Below are 16,787 nucleotides of genomic sequence, written 5' to 3' on the forward strand. Positions count from 1 at the left end.
TCACTCAGTGGCCAGGGAGAGACTGATCACCTACTCAATGTAGGGAAGGGTTAATCAGCCACCCATGTATAGTTTTTGTCTTTTTTTGTTTGGGGAATTCCCAAGGATCTGGTATTCATTTCCCTGCTCACCATCTTTTTCTCTTTCCTGTTACCCCACTTCATCTGGTGAGCTGAGACTTTCTTTTCGTATCACTCTGCATGTGGAGGAGTGAGCAACTTTTCTGTCTTAGGAGGCTGGGATGAAATATTTTGGAGTTACTCATCTTTCTTATCTATCTTCAGGAGCTCACCATTATTTTACCAAGATTTCCATTCCCCAGGAAGCCAGGGGTTAATAACTTCCCTGTAAGAAAGCATAAGAGATCCCTGACAGTTTGATTTTTAGTGGCAAGAGAACCAAGAACTCCTTCTCTCTATTGGTGTCATACAAGTTGCTTTGGTTATTTCTCTGAAACTTTTTAGCTGACAGGTTCCTACATGGAACACTGAGAAATCCTTCTTAAAATTTTTTTTTAATTTTATAAGGTAGTTCACAATAAATGATAGCACAGCGGTAGGTCATTTGCCTTATGCTCAGCCAGTCCGACCGAGCCGGGTTCGATTCTTCCGCCCCTCTTGGAGAGCCTGGCAAGCTACTGAGAGTATTCAATATGCCAAACACAGTAACAACAAAGTTTCCAATGGAGACGTTACTGGGCCCGCTCGAGCAAATCGATGAACAACGGGAGGGCAGTTTGTTTGTTTTATTTAATATTCAAACACCAATCCCACCACCATTACACCTTCCCACCACCCAATTTGGGATGTTTTCATCCCAAATCCCAATCCCAGTCCCAAAACAAAACTGAAATAATATATTTTGTATTGTCTGTTATGAAAAAACTCTGAAAATGCTACAAAAAATATCCATAGAGGAAACAGTGTGAAGATTATTCTATTTTGGCAGGGGCCATTAAGATATTCTTTAAGATATCACTAACAAGTGCTAATACAGAGGATTCCAACACTTGAGCTTTTGAGCTTTTGAGTTTGTTTTGTTTGAAAGACTGATAAGACCCAAGGAATAGGGTAAAAATGAGCTAATCTGAGATGTGAGATAAAATAACTAATTTTTGGCTTCCTCTGTCTGGAGAGAGAGGTGTCATTTTTTTTTCAAATTTTATTGAATCACCATGAGATCGTTACAAGCTTTCATATTTGAGTTACAATAACACAATGATCAAACACCTGTCCCTCCACCAGTGCACATTTCCCAGCACCAATATCCCTGATATAACTCCCTTTCCCACCCTCTCCCTGCTTTCTTGGTGTTGGTGGCACCGACCGCCCTCCTTCTTCTTCAGCAGGCTGTAGCCCCTCCACCTTGTCACATAAGCTGCAGAAAGTCCGCCACCTTGAGACTCCTTGTTTGCTGAGAAAATGCCTCTATCAGAACTAGAAAAGCTGAAAATGGTTATGTACCACTGTCTTGGTTTTGTAATCACTTGTTCATGATTTATATTTGCCAACTTGATGCCAAGAGAGCTCTTTCATGACCTCTTTCCCTAAGAGACAGACGGGGCGGAGGGGCATTTGGAAGGGGGGTGTCTGAAGGGACAGTGGATGGTCTCAATAGGCCAACAGGTCTCCATTTGCCCTGGGGACCACTCTATCTTTCTTGGTCTACCCCGAAGTCTTCTGGCCATTTGGGGAAGACGAGGGATCAGAGAAACAGCAAAATCAATCGATGGCCTATGAGTATGTATGTGTGTGCATGTGAGTTTGCACATGTTTGCAGTCAGTTTGTCCAATTGTCTGTGTGTAAAAGGCTAGAAAGTTAGGGCGAGGATGAAAGCAGAAGTAGAAGTCCCTCAAGGAAAGCCGCATGTGAAGTCATGAGTATCAGCAGCTTCTAATTTAGATTGAAGAAAAGAAAGTAGACAAAATGTTAAAAATATTTAGAACTATTTCAGGTTTTTGGCAACTTAAACTTTAACGATTGCAGGTTTACTGGATTAAGACTCAACTTTGATGTTTAGTGTTCTCATGGAGAAAAATATATACTCTGAGGACTTCTTATGATTCACTGTGAGCAGATCTGGAGCCCGTGCTAATTAGAGATGGTCACTCTAAAATATCAGCAGCCTGCAAGTGTGCTTCCTTTGCAGTTTTTATTAACAAATGAAGACTAAACAGTTAAGATAAATCATTCTAATCAACTAAGTTCAATTATGAATTTTGTTGTTAGTTTGATTAGTATGTATGTCAAATGAACTAAATAAGCTTTAGTCTTTCTTGTCTTTCAGAAAACCAAGTTTGTTTTGAAAGTTTTTAATTGTGTTGAAATAAATAAATAGGTATTATTTTGTGGTAACTTTTGGAAAACAGGGCTTCCCAGAACTAAACTCTAAAGAAAAATTTGAATTGGAAGAAAATAAAAGGGGGTGATGGTCTGAGAAGAGTTTCTAAGACAATCCATGAAATTTGCTATTTATAAATTCAGACCTGTTTGGAGTTTCATGGGAGGCATTGTCATTTTAAAAAAGGGGGGGAGAGTTTAGAATTATGTAGCTATAAAATAAAGTTATGTGTTAACTAATTTCAGTCAGTTTCCCATAGCTGAAAGGCAAACGTATAAACCAGAATTGACCATACTTAGAAATATTTTATTTTTGAGATTTTCTTGTAGTTTAAATTTTAGTTTTATTGAGTAAATTTAAAAGTAGCTCTGTTCCGTACTTTTCTCCACTCCTGACTGGAAGTAGTCTGCAGCTTAGGAATTCATTGTTTTCTACTTAAAAAGGAAAAAAGTACTAACCTTTTTAAGCTCATTATCTACTTAAAACGTTACTACTTAAAAAGTAGTAACCTTTTTAAGACCATGATCCAGAGACTCACAAATAAATTTTGGAAGAGAGCCAACATGCTACAGAGATGCTTCCGAACCCCAAACCACCATCCAGTTAAAAATGTAACTTCAGCTCTAGCACCCTATTTAAAAATTTAGAATTCCTGGGCATTTGATACTGTATGCCACTGATATACCAAGAGTAGCACAGCACATTTGATGGATGTAAGGTAGAAGGTAACTGATGTTGATAAAAAAGTATATATATATATGTATGTGTATATATGTGTATATATATATATAAATATGTATATATATATGGGCTGGAGCGATAGCACAGTGGTAGGGCATTTGCCTTGCACACAGCCAACATGGCCGACCCGAGTTCGATTCCTCCTCCCCTCTCGGAGAGCCCGGCAAGCTACCGAGAGTATCTCGCCCGCACGACAGAGCCTGGCAAGCTACCCGTGACGTATTCGATATGCTAAACACAGTAACAAGAAGTCTCACGATGGAGACGTTACTGGGCCCACTCGAGCAAATCGATGAACAACGGGAGGACCGTGATATATATATATATATATATAGGCACAAAAGGCTCAACCTGTAACAACATGTTAGTGATCTCCTAGGCAGTATAGCACTGTCCTCCCATTGTTCATCGATTTTCTCAAGCAGGCGCCAGTAACGTCTCCATTGTGAAACTTATTGTAACTGTTTTTGGCATATCAAATACATCACGGGGAGTTTGCTAGGCTCTGCCATGCAGGCAGGATACTCTCGGTAGCTTGCCAGGCTCTTGATAGAGGGAACCTAGAAAGGTAAGCAGAAATATCAGGAAAAAATGATTTTAGTCACTAGGAAAGAAAGATTAATTCAGTCTTAAGAAGAAAATAAACACATTACTGTGGACTGAATTCACAAAAAGGCTCCAGTAGTAGAGAACATGCCTTACACGTGGGAGGCCTGGGCTCATTCCCAGCACCTCCTGACACCACACACTGCCAGCCCAACAGGTGCCTCCAGCACAGGGCTTGAGTACCACTAGGTACCTGGGCAATGCCAGGGACGGTCCCCATAAAGAAACTGGTTATCACCAGCCCTACCTAGATCTTTCACAAAGGTATTTTCCCTTTTGTAGTTTAATTTTCTTGTGCATTTAAATAAAAGCACTTATTCTACGTAAAGGAACTAGAGAAATAAGAAAACTGGGGCAATGTTCATAACAAAAGGAACCACAAACTACAAATGAATAATAGCAAATCACCAACAGTCACAAAACCTGCATGTAAATAGAGGTCTCAAAAAAGAAGAAGCCAGAGAGAATAAAAGGCTGCATCTGATAGGGTCTGCCACCCCTTCAGAAAAGGAACTTTAATGAAAAATACAACCAGCCAGTTTGAGAACAGTTATTGGCACTGGAACAAGTGTACCCATGACATAAGATGACATAAGAAATAGGCAGGATTAGAAAGACTCCAAAGAGTTGGTCTAGTCTAGCCTCATGAACAGTCAAAAGTGACCTACCAAAGATCCCTTCCCAGACAAGGGCTCACATGCTAAAGTAAAAGTGCTAAGGATAAAAACAAAACTGAATGGGATGGGGGGAATAAAGACACAGAGAAGGCCCACAACAAAATATATGAAGAAAGAGAATGAGAGCATTTCAGAAAGCATCATTTCTTTTTTTTTTTTTTTTTTTTTTTTTTTTTCCCCCTTTATTTTATTTTATTTTTTTTTAAAGTTGTAGATTTACAATTTTTTGTGCTTTGGTTTCAATTATACAATGATCAGATACCCATCCCTCCACCAGTGCCCATTTTCCACCACCATGGATAATATCCCTCCCACCCCCATCCCCCCATCCCCCCGTCTCTGTGGCAGGGCAATCCCCTGTGTTCTCTCTCTCCTTTTGGGTGTTGTGGTCTGCAAAAGAGGCATTGAGTGGCAAACATGTTCAGTCCATAGTCTACTTTCGACATGCATCTCCCCTCCTGGGAGGATCCTCCAAACATCCTTTATTTGGTGCTCCCTTCTCTATCTGAATAGCCCTTTCCTCTAGGATACCCGGCTGGCCTCTAAGTTATGGAGTAATCCTCCTGGTGCTGATCTCAGCTATTCTTGGGTATTAATCTCATACTTTGTTACTTTATATCCCCCAGATGAATGCAATCTTTCTATGTCTATCCTTCTCTTTCTGACTCATTTCGCTTAGCATGATACTTTCCATATTGTACCACTTGTATGTAAATTTCATGACTTCATCTTTTCTAAGAGCTACATAGTACTCCATTGTGTAGATGTACCAAAGTTTCTTTAACCAGTCATCTGTTCTTGGGCATTCAGGTTTCTTCCAGTTTCTGGCTATTGTAAAGAGGGCTGCAATGAACAAACAAGTGCAGATGTCACTTCGACTATACATTTTTGCCTCTCTGGGATATATTCCCAGGAGTGGTATTGCTGGGTCAAATGGGAGCTCAATTTCTAATTTTTTGAGAATCGTCCATACTGTTTTCCAGAAGGGCTGAACCAGTGGACATTCCCACCAACAGTGAAGGAGTGTCCCTTTCTCGCCACATCCACGCCAGCATCGGTTGCTTTTGTTCTTTTGAATTTGGGCCAGTCTCTGAGGTGTGAGATGGTATCTCATTGTGGTTTTGATCTGCATCTCCCTGATGATTAATGATGTAGAGCATTTTCTCATGTGCTTTTTTGCCATTCGGATTTCTTCTTTGAGAAAGTTTCTGTTCATTTCATTGCCCCATTTTTGGATGGGGTTGGATGTTTTCTTCTTGTGGAGTTTAACCAGTATTTTGTATATCCTGGATATCAACCCCTTGTCAGATGTGTATTCGGTGAATATCCTTTCCCATTCTGTAGACTGTCTTTGTATTTTGGTCACTGTTTCTTTGGAGGTGCAGAAGCTTCTTAGTTTAAGATAGTCCCATTTATCTATCTCTGTTTTCACTTGCTCAGCCAGTGGCGTGGCATCTTTGAAGATACCATTAGCTTCAATGTCATGGAGGGTTTTGCCAACTTTATCTTCAATGTACCTTATGGTTTCTGGTCTGATGTTGAGGTCTTTAATCCATTTTGATCTTACTTTTGTACATGGTGTTAGGCAGAGTTCTGAGCCTATTTTTTTGCATGTAGCCGTCCAGTGATGCCAACACAATTTATTAAAAAGGCTTTCCTTACTCCACTTCACATTACTTGCACCTTTATCAAAGATTAGATGAGCATATGATTGAGGAGAGATGTCAGTGTATTCAACCCTGTTCCATTGGTCTGCAGTTCTGCCTTTGTTCCAGTACCATGCTGTTTTAATTATTACTGCTTTGTAGTACAGTTTGAAGTTCGGGAGGTTGATTCCTCCCAGAAAGCATCATTTCTAATACTCAATAATACCAACTAAACTAGGAAGCTGACCTGAACCTTGCCCCATTCTCAAAGTTCAATGCAAGTTACCTCCCATCAATATAAGGAACGAACTTCAGGGAGATGGCTAAGAGGACTGTTGTGCAGGTTTTACATATGTGAGCCCTCGGTTCTATCCTTAGCAACACATGGTTCCCCAATCACTGCTGGGAGCTACCTGAACACTGAGCCAAGTACCATCAGTTGTGGCTCCAATAAATAAAGAAGTCAGAGGGGCTGGAGCAATAGCACAGCGGGTAGGGCGTTTGCCTTGCATGTGGCCTACCTGAGTTCTATTCCCAGCATCCCATATGGTCCCCCAAGCACCACCAGGAATAATTCCTTAGTGCATGAACCAGGAGTAACCCCTGAGCATTGACTGGGTGTGACCCAAAAAGCAAATAAATAAATAAATCAGTCAGAGATTTACATTTGATGGGGTGTAAGGCAGAAGGCTACAGATCTTTTTATGTATTAGCTCACAAGACTCAACCTGTAACAACATGTTAGTGATCTCCTATACAGGGGCATAATGGCTGCAAGGTGAGATACAACAAATTTCACACACTTTCCTTTAAGGAAGTCTTTTTGGATAATTTTAAGTCTATTATTCATAATAAGCAATACAAAATAAATTATTTAGCATCTGCCTTTGGGTCAGGCTTGAGTGGTGGTGGGAAACTTCGAAATAATGATGGTGCAATGGTGGTGGGATTGATGCTGAAATATTGAATGTAATAAAGTATTGTGAACAACTTTATAAAAATAAAATTTTTTAAAAATAATTGAGCAAGAAAATTGGGAAATTATTGTAATCAGTGTTACAGATTATATTGCTAATTATTTTGTAAAGTACCTGAAAGTGCCCCCTCTTGGTGAGCCCGGCAATCTACCGAGAGTATTCAATACGCCAAACACAGTAACAACAAGTCTCAAAATGGATATGTTACTGGGCCCGCTCGAGGAAATCAATGAACAACGGGAGGAGAGTGAGACAGAGTGACCTGAAAGTGCAATATATAAAGATGACTTTATTTTGTGTCAGCTGTGTTACCATGTCCTAAACTAGTCTTGGTTTTTTATTTTGTTTTGTTTTGTTTAATGTGTTTTTGGTTTTGCTTTTCCTGGGTTTTTGGATCACACCTGGCAATACTCAGGGTTGCTCCTGACTCTGCATTCAGGAGTTACTCCTGGCATTGCTCAGGGGACCATATGGGGTGCCAAAGATCAAACCCGTATCAGCCACATGCAAGGCAAATGTCCTACTGCTGTACTAGAGCTCCTGCCCAAAATTCTTGCTTGCTTATAATTATCTAAGTGAATGTTTAAACCCTTCAATATTTAATTAATATTGAATATAAAGTTTAATAGAAATTAAACTTTGAAGGCTGCACAGTGTATCCCGGTTAATTTACAGTACAGAGCAAACTTTCTGCCTAGTTTACTCTGTATCATAAGATATTTAATTGTAAGTAAAATCATTGATCATTTGCAAAATTTATTGTGCCTGTGATTAAGATTTAAGCTTTGTCACATTGTAAACTTGGTTTTGTCTCTTGATTTACCACAATGTTGTCTTGTCTGTGCATGTGTTAGAATTTGAGAAAAGGTGATTCTTAAAGCAGGTTTCTAAATACATTTATTATTCTACTATTAGAATTATGATGTCAAATATCTGGTAAATGGCATGAGAGACCTTGTGACCAGGTTTTCATGTTATTTCATAGCACCATTGCATGTGTTCCTTGTGGAAGGGGTTGCACTGCACGAATAGAAGGAGACACAGCATTGTCCTGTAGCAAGCATTATGCTACCCTGTCTTCGACATGAGATGGCCTACTCACCCACAAGAAATAATTATTTTTCTACAAAATTCTAGTGTAGAATTCCTATGTAGTGTAGAGCACAAGAAACCCTTGGCAACAGCAAGTATTTTTACAGAGCTAAAATAGATTCTTACAAATATCTGCAAAAATTATTCTCATGGTACTTGTAGTTTTATACTTCATAAAACAGTTTACATGGATAAAAAAATTAAAACAGAGCTTTTATGTTAGAAATACAATGGTACATAATTTAGCCCTTGCTAAAGGTATTCAGTAAGAAAGTGGAGATTTTTTTAAATTTTTTTATTTTATAAGTTAGTTCACAATATTTGGTTACACTTAATATTTAAACACCCTTCCCACCACCATTACATCGTACCACCACCAAATTTAGGATGTTTCTATCCCAAGCCCGATCCCTGTCCCAAACACAACTGAAATAATATATTTCATATTGTCTGTTATGTAGTACTGCTGAACATGCTTACCAAAAAAAGTATTCATATAGAAAACTGTGAAGAAATATATATGCATATATACATATTTCCCTCTATGATTTGTTGCCTACTATCTGAACCCCATCAAATGTGGTGTGGTAATTATGGAGACTGGGTAGGGGGTGTCTTTTGATGTGTCCAGGAATATGTTCACTCATATGTGAGGCTCCGCCTGAGCACGTAGGGAACAACCTTGAGAGTGGTGGCAGTAGGGTTGTGGAGTTTTTCGGCTGCCGGAGCTGGGTCTCTTGGGGGGGGGGGGGGAGGGGGCTCTCACCTGCCCCGCTCTGAGGCGCTCCGTGTGAAACAGCCTGGCACGGAGTTCAGTGGCACGGTTATGGGGGCCTTATGTTATGCTCCCTTTCGGGAGAAGCAGCCATGGGATCTGGTCGTGGCCGATGAAAGTGGAGATATTTTTATTCCCAAGTAACTTGGTTATTTTTATTCCCAGATAACTAATAGTTGATTCTCTCTCTACTACTGCTTTGTGTCTGTCATGAGAACTCTTGTCTTCTGAACACTTGCCTTATGTTATGCTCCCTTTCGGGAGAAGCAGCCGTGGGATCTGGTGGTGGCCGATGAAAGTGGAGATATTTTTTTATGGTAATACATATAGTTTATTCAAGAGGAACATTTAAATAATATATGAAACTGCAGCAAATTCTTATTTGCCATTTAAATCTTTTACATAGATTTGGAAACTGGGCTGTTGATTGATGTTACGGTGTTATGGTCTAGTGATTTTTTAAAAATTTTTTAAATTTTATTTAATTTTTAATTTTTTTTAATTTTTAGTGAAACACCATGAGGTACAGTTGTAGATTTACAATTTTTTGTGCTTGGGTTTCAATTATACAATGATCAAATACCCATCCCTCCACCAGTGCCCATTTTCCACCACCATGGATAATATCCCTCCCACCCCCATCCCTCCCATCTCACCCTGCCTCTGTGGCAGGGCAATCCCTTGTGTTCTCTCTCTCCTTTTGAGTGTTGTGGTCTGCAAAAGAGGCTTTGAGTGGCAAACATGTTCAGTTCATAGTCTACTTTCAACATGCATCTCCCCTCCTGGGAGGATCCTCCAAACACCCTTTATTTGGTGCTCCCTTCTCTATCTGAGCTGCCCTTTCCCCTAGAATGCCTGGCTGGCCTCTAAGCTATGGAGTAATCCTCCTGGTGTTGATCTCAGCTATTCTTGGGTATTAACCTCATATTTTGTTTCTTTATATTCTTCAGATGAATGCAATCTTTCTATGTCTATCCCTCTCTTTCTGACTCATTTCGCTTAGCATGATACTTTCCATGTTGTACCACTTGTATATAAATTTCATGACTTCATCTTTTCTAACAGCTACATAGTACTCCATTGTGTAGATATACAAAAGTTTCTTTAACCAGTCATCTGTTCTTGGGCGTTCAGGTTTCTTCCAGGTTCTGGCTATTGTAAAGAGTGCTGCAATGAACAAACAAGTGCAGATATCACTGCGACTATACATTTTTGCCTCTCTGGGATATATTCCCAGGAATGGTATTGCTGGGTCAAATGGGAGCTCAATTTCTAATTTTTTGAGAATCGTCCATACTGTTTTCCAGAAAGGCTGAACCAGTCGACATTCCCACCAACAGTGAAACAGTGTCCCTTTCTCACCACATCCGCGCCAGCATCGGTTGCTTTTGTTCTTTTGGATGTGGGCCAGTCTCTGAGGTGTGAGATGGTATCTCATTGTGGTTTTGATCTGCATCTCCCTGATAATGAATGATGTAGAACATTTTCTCATGTGCTTTTTTGCCATTTGGACTTCTTCTTTGAGAAAGTTTCTGTTCATTTCCTTGCCCCATTTTTTGATGGGGTTGGATGTTTTCTTCTTGTGGAGTTCAACCAGTATTTTGTATATCCTTGATATCAACCCCTTGTCAGATGTGTATTCGGCGAATATCCTTTCCCATTCTGTAGACTGTCTTTGTATGTTGGTCACTGTTTCTTTTGAGGTGCAGAAGCTTCGTAGTTTAAGATAGTCCCATTTATCTATCTCTGTTTTCACTTGCTCGGCCAGTGGCGTGGCATCTTTGAAGATACCATTAGCTTCAATAGCTTCAATGTCATGGAGGGTTTTGCCAACTTTGTCTTCAATGTACCTTATGGTTTCTGGTCTGATGTTGACGTCTTTAATCCATTTTGATCTTACTTTTGTACATGGTGTTAGGCAGAGTTCTGAGCCCACTTTTTTGCATGTAGCCGTCCAGTGATGGCAGCACAATTTTTTAAGACACTTTCCTTACTGAAAGTGGAGATATTTTTATTCCCAAGTAACTTGGTTATTTTTATTCCCAGATAACTGATAGTTGATTCTCTACTACTGCTTTGATTATCTCTCTACTACTGCTTCGTCGTCTGTCATGAGAACTCTTGTCTTCTGAACACTTGTCTGTCGAAGAAATATAATTTGTCAAGAGCACAGTCATGGAATAGATTCTGACTCAAACGAAACAAGTGATAAGACTTTATGGGACAGGAAAAGCTTAAACAATACCGACCTGAAGGTCTGTTGTATGGGAATATGATGGGATGTCCCCAGAAAAAAATCACCCTGCTCTAAACTTTTACCCTGTTTAAGTTTTAGATGAAAGGAATTTGTGTATTTCTTACTGTGTTTATGCAAAATAAATGGCAGTATTTATCAGAAGTAAACGTAACCCATTATTTTGTGGATTATTTAGTGAATTACTAGTAGAGGAGAAGAGAAAGCAATGTTTCAGTCATTTCCCAATTTTTGTCATATTTAGAGCTTGCATTCACCAAGTGTGTGAGTGTGTCTTAGTAGGTTTACTTCAAGGAAACCCAGCAGACTCACCACTCAGGTTGAGGAAGCTACTCCTGAGGATTTCCAGGTGACTGAGAAATTCTAGTGCTACCCCAGTCACATCCTGGGGACTATCTGGCCAGCAGTGCAGAAGCCAAGGAATGCCGCGTTGACCAGAGGTCAAAGTCAACAGACTGTGCAGTGAGCTGACACTGAGTTTGGCTGTTTCTGGTGGGCATTAGCTCTGCTGCTAGCACAGAGCTGGTGGCCACTGCTCCTAAGGATTGGGACTGGACAGAAAATACTTTATTAGAGGTCTTATTAGAGTAACTCCTGAGTACAGAGACAGTGAGATTCACTGGGTGTGACCTCTGGACCTCCAAAAGATATCCTGTTCGCATTAATCTGTTGTTAATATTGTTCCCGTTGAAATCATTTTCAGGCTTGAACTCTGCAGGAGAGATATTACAGAAGGTAAGGCGCTTTGCCTTGCATATGGCCAACACGGGTTTGATACCCGGCACCTCATATGTATGGTCCCGTGAACCTGCTAAGAGTGATCCCTGAGCACAGAGCACAGAGCCAGGAGTTACAACTGAACACTGCCTGGTTTGGCCAAAAGCCAAAATAATAATAATAATAATAATAGTAGTAATAATTCATCACCATCAACAATATAAGGTTTTAACTCAGATTCCTCCCAGGGCAAACACTGACAGGCATAACCTGAACGCCCAGAAGCATCTCTGGGCTCCTCAGGAACTTGTAAGATTTAGCGAGATCCTGAAAGGAAAACCATGGAAAATCCTGAGTCAGTCTCAGCCCTGGACACGGGGAGATAGTGTGACAAAGATCAGGTGAGGGAGCAGGTGAGAGGGGGAAGTCCCAGGTCCCAGGTGTGGCTCCCAGTGTCCCCAGGGTGGTGTTGGGGGCAGGAGGTCAGTCCTGGGGATTCCTGGTCTCAAAATTTCACTTCTCCCTCAGCAACCTGTGTCAGCGCCTTCTGCCCGGATTCTCGTGACGCGTCCCCAGTCCTCATTCCCATTGGGTGTCGCTGTCTAGATCAGCCAATCGGCGTCCTCGCGGCTCCCGGTTCTACACTGCGGGCAATAGTGAGGGAGTCAGAATCCACTTGATTCCTTCGGTGTGTGGGAGCTGCGGCCCCTCCTGCTGCTGCTCTCGGGGGCCCTGGCCCTGACCCAGACCCGGGCGGGTGAGTGCGGGGTCGGGAGGGGAGTTCGTTGCGGGGAGAAGGGTGGGAACTTCCAGGCGTTGCTGTGCAGGACCCCCGAGAAGGAGTTTCCCCGGTTCCCTGCCCGGATGCCCCCCCAGATGTTCGTCCTTGTCCCCCCAAACTTCAACTCCGCCCGCGCCCCTAAGTCTCGCCTTCTCGGTCCCTCCCCGCTTTCCTGTCTCGCTCCCCCCTTCCAGCTCCCCCCATCACCAAGGCCCAGGGCGCGCGGGGCGGCGGGTCGGGCCGGGTCTCACCCCTTCCCCTCCCCCAGGCCCCCCGTCCATGAGGATTTCCAAACCGGCGTGTCCCGGCCCGGCCGCGGGGAGCCCCGCTACATCGCCGTCGGCTACGTGGACGACACGCAGTTCGTGCGCTGCGACAGCGACCCGGCGAGTCCCAGGATGGAGCCCGGGCGCCGTGGGCGGAGCAGGGGGACCCGAGCCCTGGGAGCGGGAGACGCGGAACACGAAGGCCTCCGCACAGACTTTCCAGGGAACCTCGACGCCGCGCTCGGCTGGGACGAGCCGGCACAGGGACCGGCCGGGTCGCCCGAGGCGGGTCCGAGCGTCCCCGAGGCTGAGGACCCGCCCCGACCTTGACCTGGAGGCGCCGCGGGGACCGGGCCGGTTCCGTTTTCGGTTCGAGTCTAATCTGTGCGGGGCTGGCCAGACCCTCACACCAGGGCATGCCCGGCTGCGACGTGGGGTCCCACGGGCGCCTCCTGCGCGGGTACCGTCAAGCCGCCTACGCCGGCGCCCACTACCTCGCCCTGACCGAGGACCTGCGCTCCTGGACGGCGGCGGCGGGCTCGCAGGCTTGGCGAACCCAGCCAAAGTGGGAGCAGGAGGGTGGGTCTGAGCACTGGAGGAACTACCTGGAGGGCAGGTGCGTGAAGTGGCTCCTTAGACACCTGGAGCACGGGAAGGACACGCTGCTGCGCGCAGGTACCGGTCCCTGAGGGTGAGGACCCCTGGCCGCCCCTGGGGGGGGCGACTCCCCACAAGGGGGGACACAAGGGGGTTCAGTGTCAGAACAGCGCCCCTTCCTCAGTCGGGAGAGGGACGGACCCCCTGGTTTACATGTTCTCCACCGGAGAGACTTGCCCTCACACCCACCCTGCGTCCCCGGGACTGTGAAGGACCCGAGTGTCCCTGGGGGAGGGGCGACCTCCTCTGAAATAACGATTGTGGGTTCCCTGGGACCCGGCAGCCATCTGTGAACTCGCTCAAAGATGCTCTTAGCTCTGACTCCTGCTTCTCTCAGCCTCTCACCCTCCTCCCAGGGCAGGACCAGAGTCAGTGTGTCCGAAAGACCCTGACCTCCTTCCCAAACCCTGTTCTAGAACTTTCCAAGCAATAGGATTTTATCCAGTTTCTCCAAGTCTGTGTCTGGATTTTTACCTCCTATTCCAAACCAATGATCCTGTTCAACCCCATTGTGGAAGTGACCCAAAGTGTGAATTTTCTCATTTTCCCTCCTCAGAAGCTCCCAGGACACACGTAACCCACCACCCCTGCTCTGACCATGAGGTCACCCTGAGGTGCTGGGCCCTGGGCTTCCACCCTGCCGAGATCACCCTGACCTGGCAGCGTGATGGGGACGACCTGACCCAGGACACAGAACTGGTGGAGACCAGGCCTTCAGGGGATGGAACCTTCCAGAAGTGGGCAGCTGTGGTGGTGCCTCCTGGAGAAGAGCAGAGATACACGTGCCGTGTGCAGCACCAGGGGCTGCCGGAGCCTGTCACCCTGAGATGGGGTAAGGAGGGGGACGGGGCACAGAGACTGTTCTCAGGGGAATCAGGGTTGGCCCCTCTGGGGAACTGTTGAGGGTCAGGCTGAGGCTGGAGGTCAGACCCTCTCCTTCTTTCCTTTCCAGAGCCCCCTTCTCAGTCCACCATCCTCACTGTGGGCATCATTGTTGGCCTGGCTCTCCTTGGGGCTGTGATCACTGGAGCTGTGGTGGGAGCTGTGATCAGTAGGAGGAAGCGCTCAGGTAAGATGGGGGAAGCAGGTGATGGGAATCTGTCCGACCTGGCAGGTCTTGAGTCTTGTCCCCCTTTAGGCTTCCCCCTATATTAGTTCTCCTGCCCATTAGCAGGAGCACCGCCCGCCCCCGTGCAGTTGCTCACACTCCCCCTGTGTGTGCCGCTCTCAGGTTTGCTCACGAAAGACACTTTCACCTCCATAAGCGGGGGATGAACATGGGTCCCAGTGTCCCAGGTCACAGGGACTGTCCTGCTGAGCACACACCGCCAGGAGAAGGCTCCTCAGTCGTGGAGCATTTTCTTCCTGCGTGTTTCCTGGTCCTGCCCTCACTGTTCAGAGTTCTGACGCTTCCCTGGGATCCGGACCTAGAGAGCTGCTCTGTGGCCTCAGGACCCAGTGCTCTTCCTGATCTTCCCTGGGATGTTTCCTTCCCCCAGGTGAGAAAGGAGGACAGCACACTCAGGCTGCAAGTAAGTGGGCAGGCCTGGGGCCCTGGAATCCTGGGGATAGGGATTGGGAGCTATTGCACCCCTAGGTCCTCCTCTAGTCCCCACCCCTGTGACTCTGACCTTGCCCTGTTTGTTCCTCCCCAGACAGCGACAGTTCCCAAGGCTCTGATGAGTCTCTCTCGAATCCTAGAGGTGAGACTCTGGAGGCTGGAATGGGTGCGATTGGGCAGAGGGGACAGGATTAGGCTTGGCGGTTCTTTGAGAGGGATGCTGGGAGCTTGCTCAGGATGTCACCACTTCTGTGACTCACCTGAGTCTCTTCATTCTTTCTCTTACAGTGTGAGACAGTTGCCCTGCTGGGTTTCCTCACATCCTGATATTGTGATTCAAGAACTGCTGATTCTCTTTCTGCCCTGGGACCTGAGTGTGTCTCTGTCCTGCCACTTACGGTGATGGGAGAGACTGGCCCACCCCTGCCCACTGGGCCCTCCCCACACTGACCTGCATTCTCTTGCTGATGCTCTGGGCTGTGCCAGCAGAGACAGGAGTCAGCCATCTCCATCTGTGTTAGCTTCTTGTTTTTCTGAATGAATGTTTCTCCCTTACTGAAATAAGCATCTGATTTGCATTTTTCTAATTCCTGTTTTGTGGGATTGAGGGTTAATAAAGGAAATCCCTGAAGTTTGAGAAGGAATAAATGGAAATCCTGAGACCTTCCATGTGTTTTCTGTTTTGATTTGAATCTGTCCCAGATGTGACAGGAGAGGCTAGAGGGTATTGGGGGGGTGGGGGGGCGGGAACATACCTGTGCCCAGTCTGTCTCTGTCTCAGCCACTGTGGGTTCTGATGTGGCCACTCCTCTGTCTGGGTCATCTCTCCTGCTCCTTGTCCTGGTCCCTCAGTCGTACCACATCCCACGGGCCCTTGGTCACAGGGACTCAGGTCACACCCAGGCTCATCCTGTCCCAGGACCATGAGCAGCGAGGGCTTCTGTGCTGGTCAGTCTAGGCTCAGGCCTGGGTCTGCTCCTCAGCCCCATCTGGGTGTTTCTTTGTTGCTTCTGTGCAGGAGGCTGCCTGATCTCTTGTCCACACATTCATAGCTCATTCTCTCAGTGTGTGTCCCCATCTCTGACTCTCAGGAGGCATTTGCCTCTCACTGTCCCCTCAAGACCAGCCTGAACCCTGCACACCGTAGCCTCTGTGATATCAAGAGATGAGTTTTCAGACTTGTGATGTTAGTATTCAGCCATCCCACCTACTCTAAAACTTAGGGGTTAGAAAATGGGATCTTGAACCCAAGATCCTCTTCTAAGAGAGAAAGTGCTGTGTGCTGTGGGGTGCCAGTGTGGGAGAGTGAGAAGCACTTGTGAGAAAAGTGGAGGTGACATCGATGTCACTTGGAGTAGACATTGTAACTGCTATAGCACAGCATGTCGGTTGATGTTGCATGAATAGGACAGTGTCTCTACTATAGTCTACACTGATCTACCCACTGTGCAGATATGGCGATGATATTTTGGGGTCTATCATAACAACAGAGAATTAAAATCAGGCAAAACTAAACCACAATGCCCAAAAGTAAAGAGAGAGTATGGGGGAAATTGTCTGCCATAGAAGCAATGGGAGGGTTGGAAAGGGGAGACATTGGTGGTAAGAATGGTTGCTGGTGGAGGGATGGGTATCTGATCATTTTATGACTGAAATTCAAATATGAAAGCATGGTTTGTTTGCTTTGTTTTTTATA

General features: G+C 45.1%; 1 pseudogene; it reads left to right on the forward strand.

The window, feature by feature from the left end:
* The first annotated feature begins 6,778 nt into the window (after positions 1-6,778).
* On the forward strand, positions 6,779-15,286 carry LOC130036145 (patr class I histocompatibility antigen, A-108 alpha chain-like; annotated as a pseudogene).
* The last annotated feature ends 1,501 nt before the right edge of the window (positions 15,287-16,787 follow it).

Source organism: Sorex fumeus, unplaced genomic scaffold (assembly GCF_029834395.1).
Source record: "Sorex fumeus unplaced genomic scaffold, SorFum_2.1 ptg000063l, whole genome shotgun sequence".
Classification (NCBI taxonomy): domain Eukaryota; kingdom Metazoa; phylum Chordata; class Mammalia; order Eulipotyphla; family Soricidae; genus Sorex; species Sorex fumeus.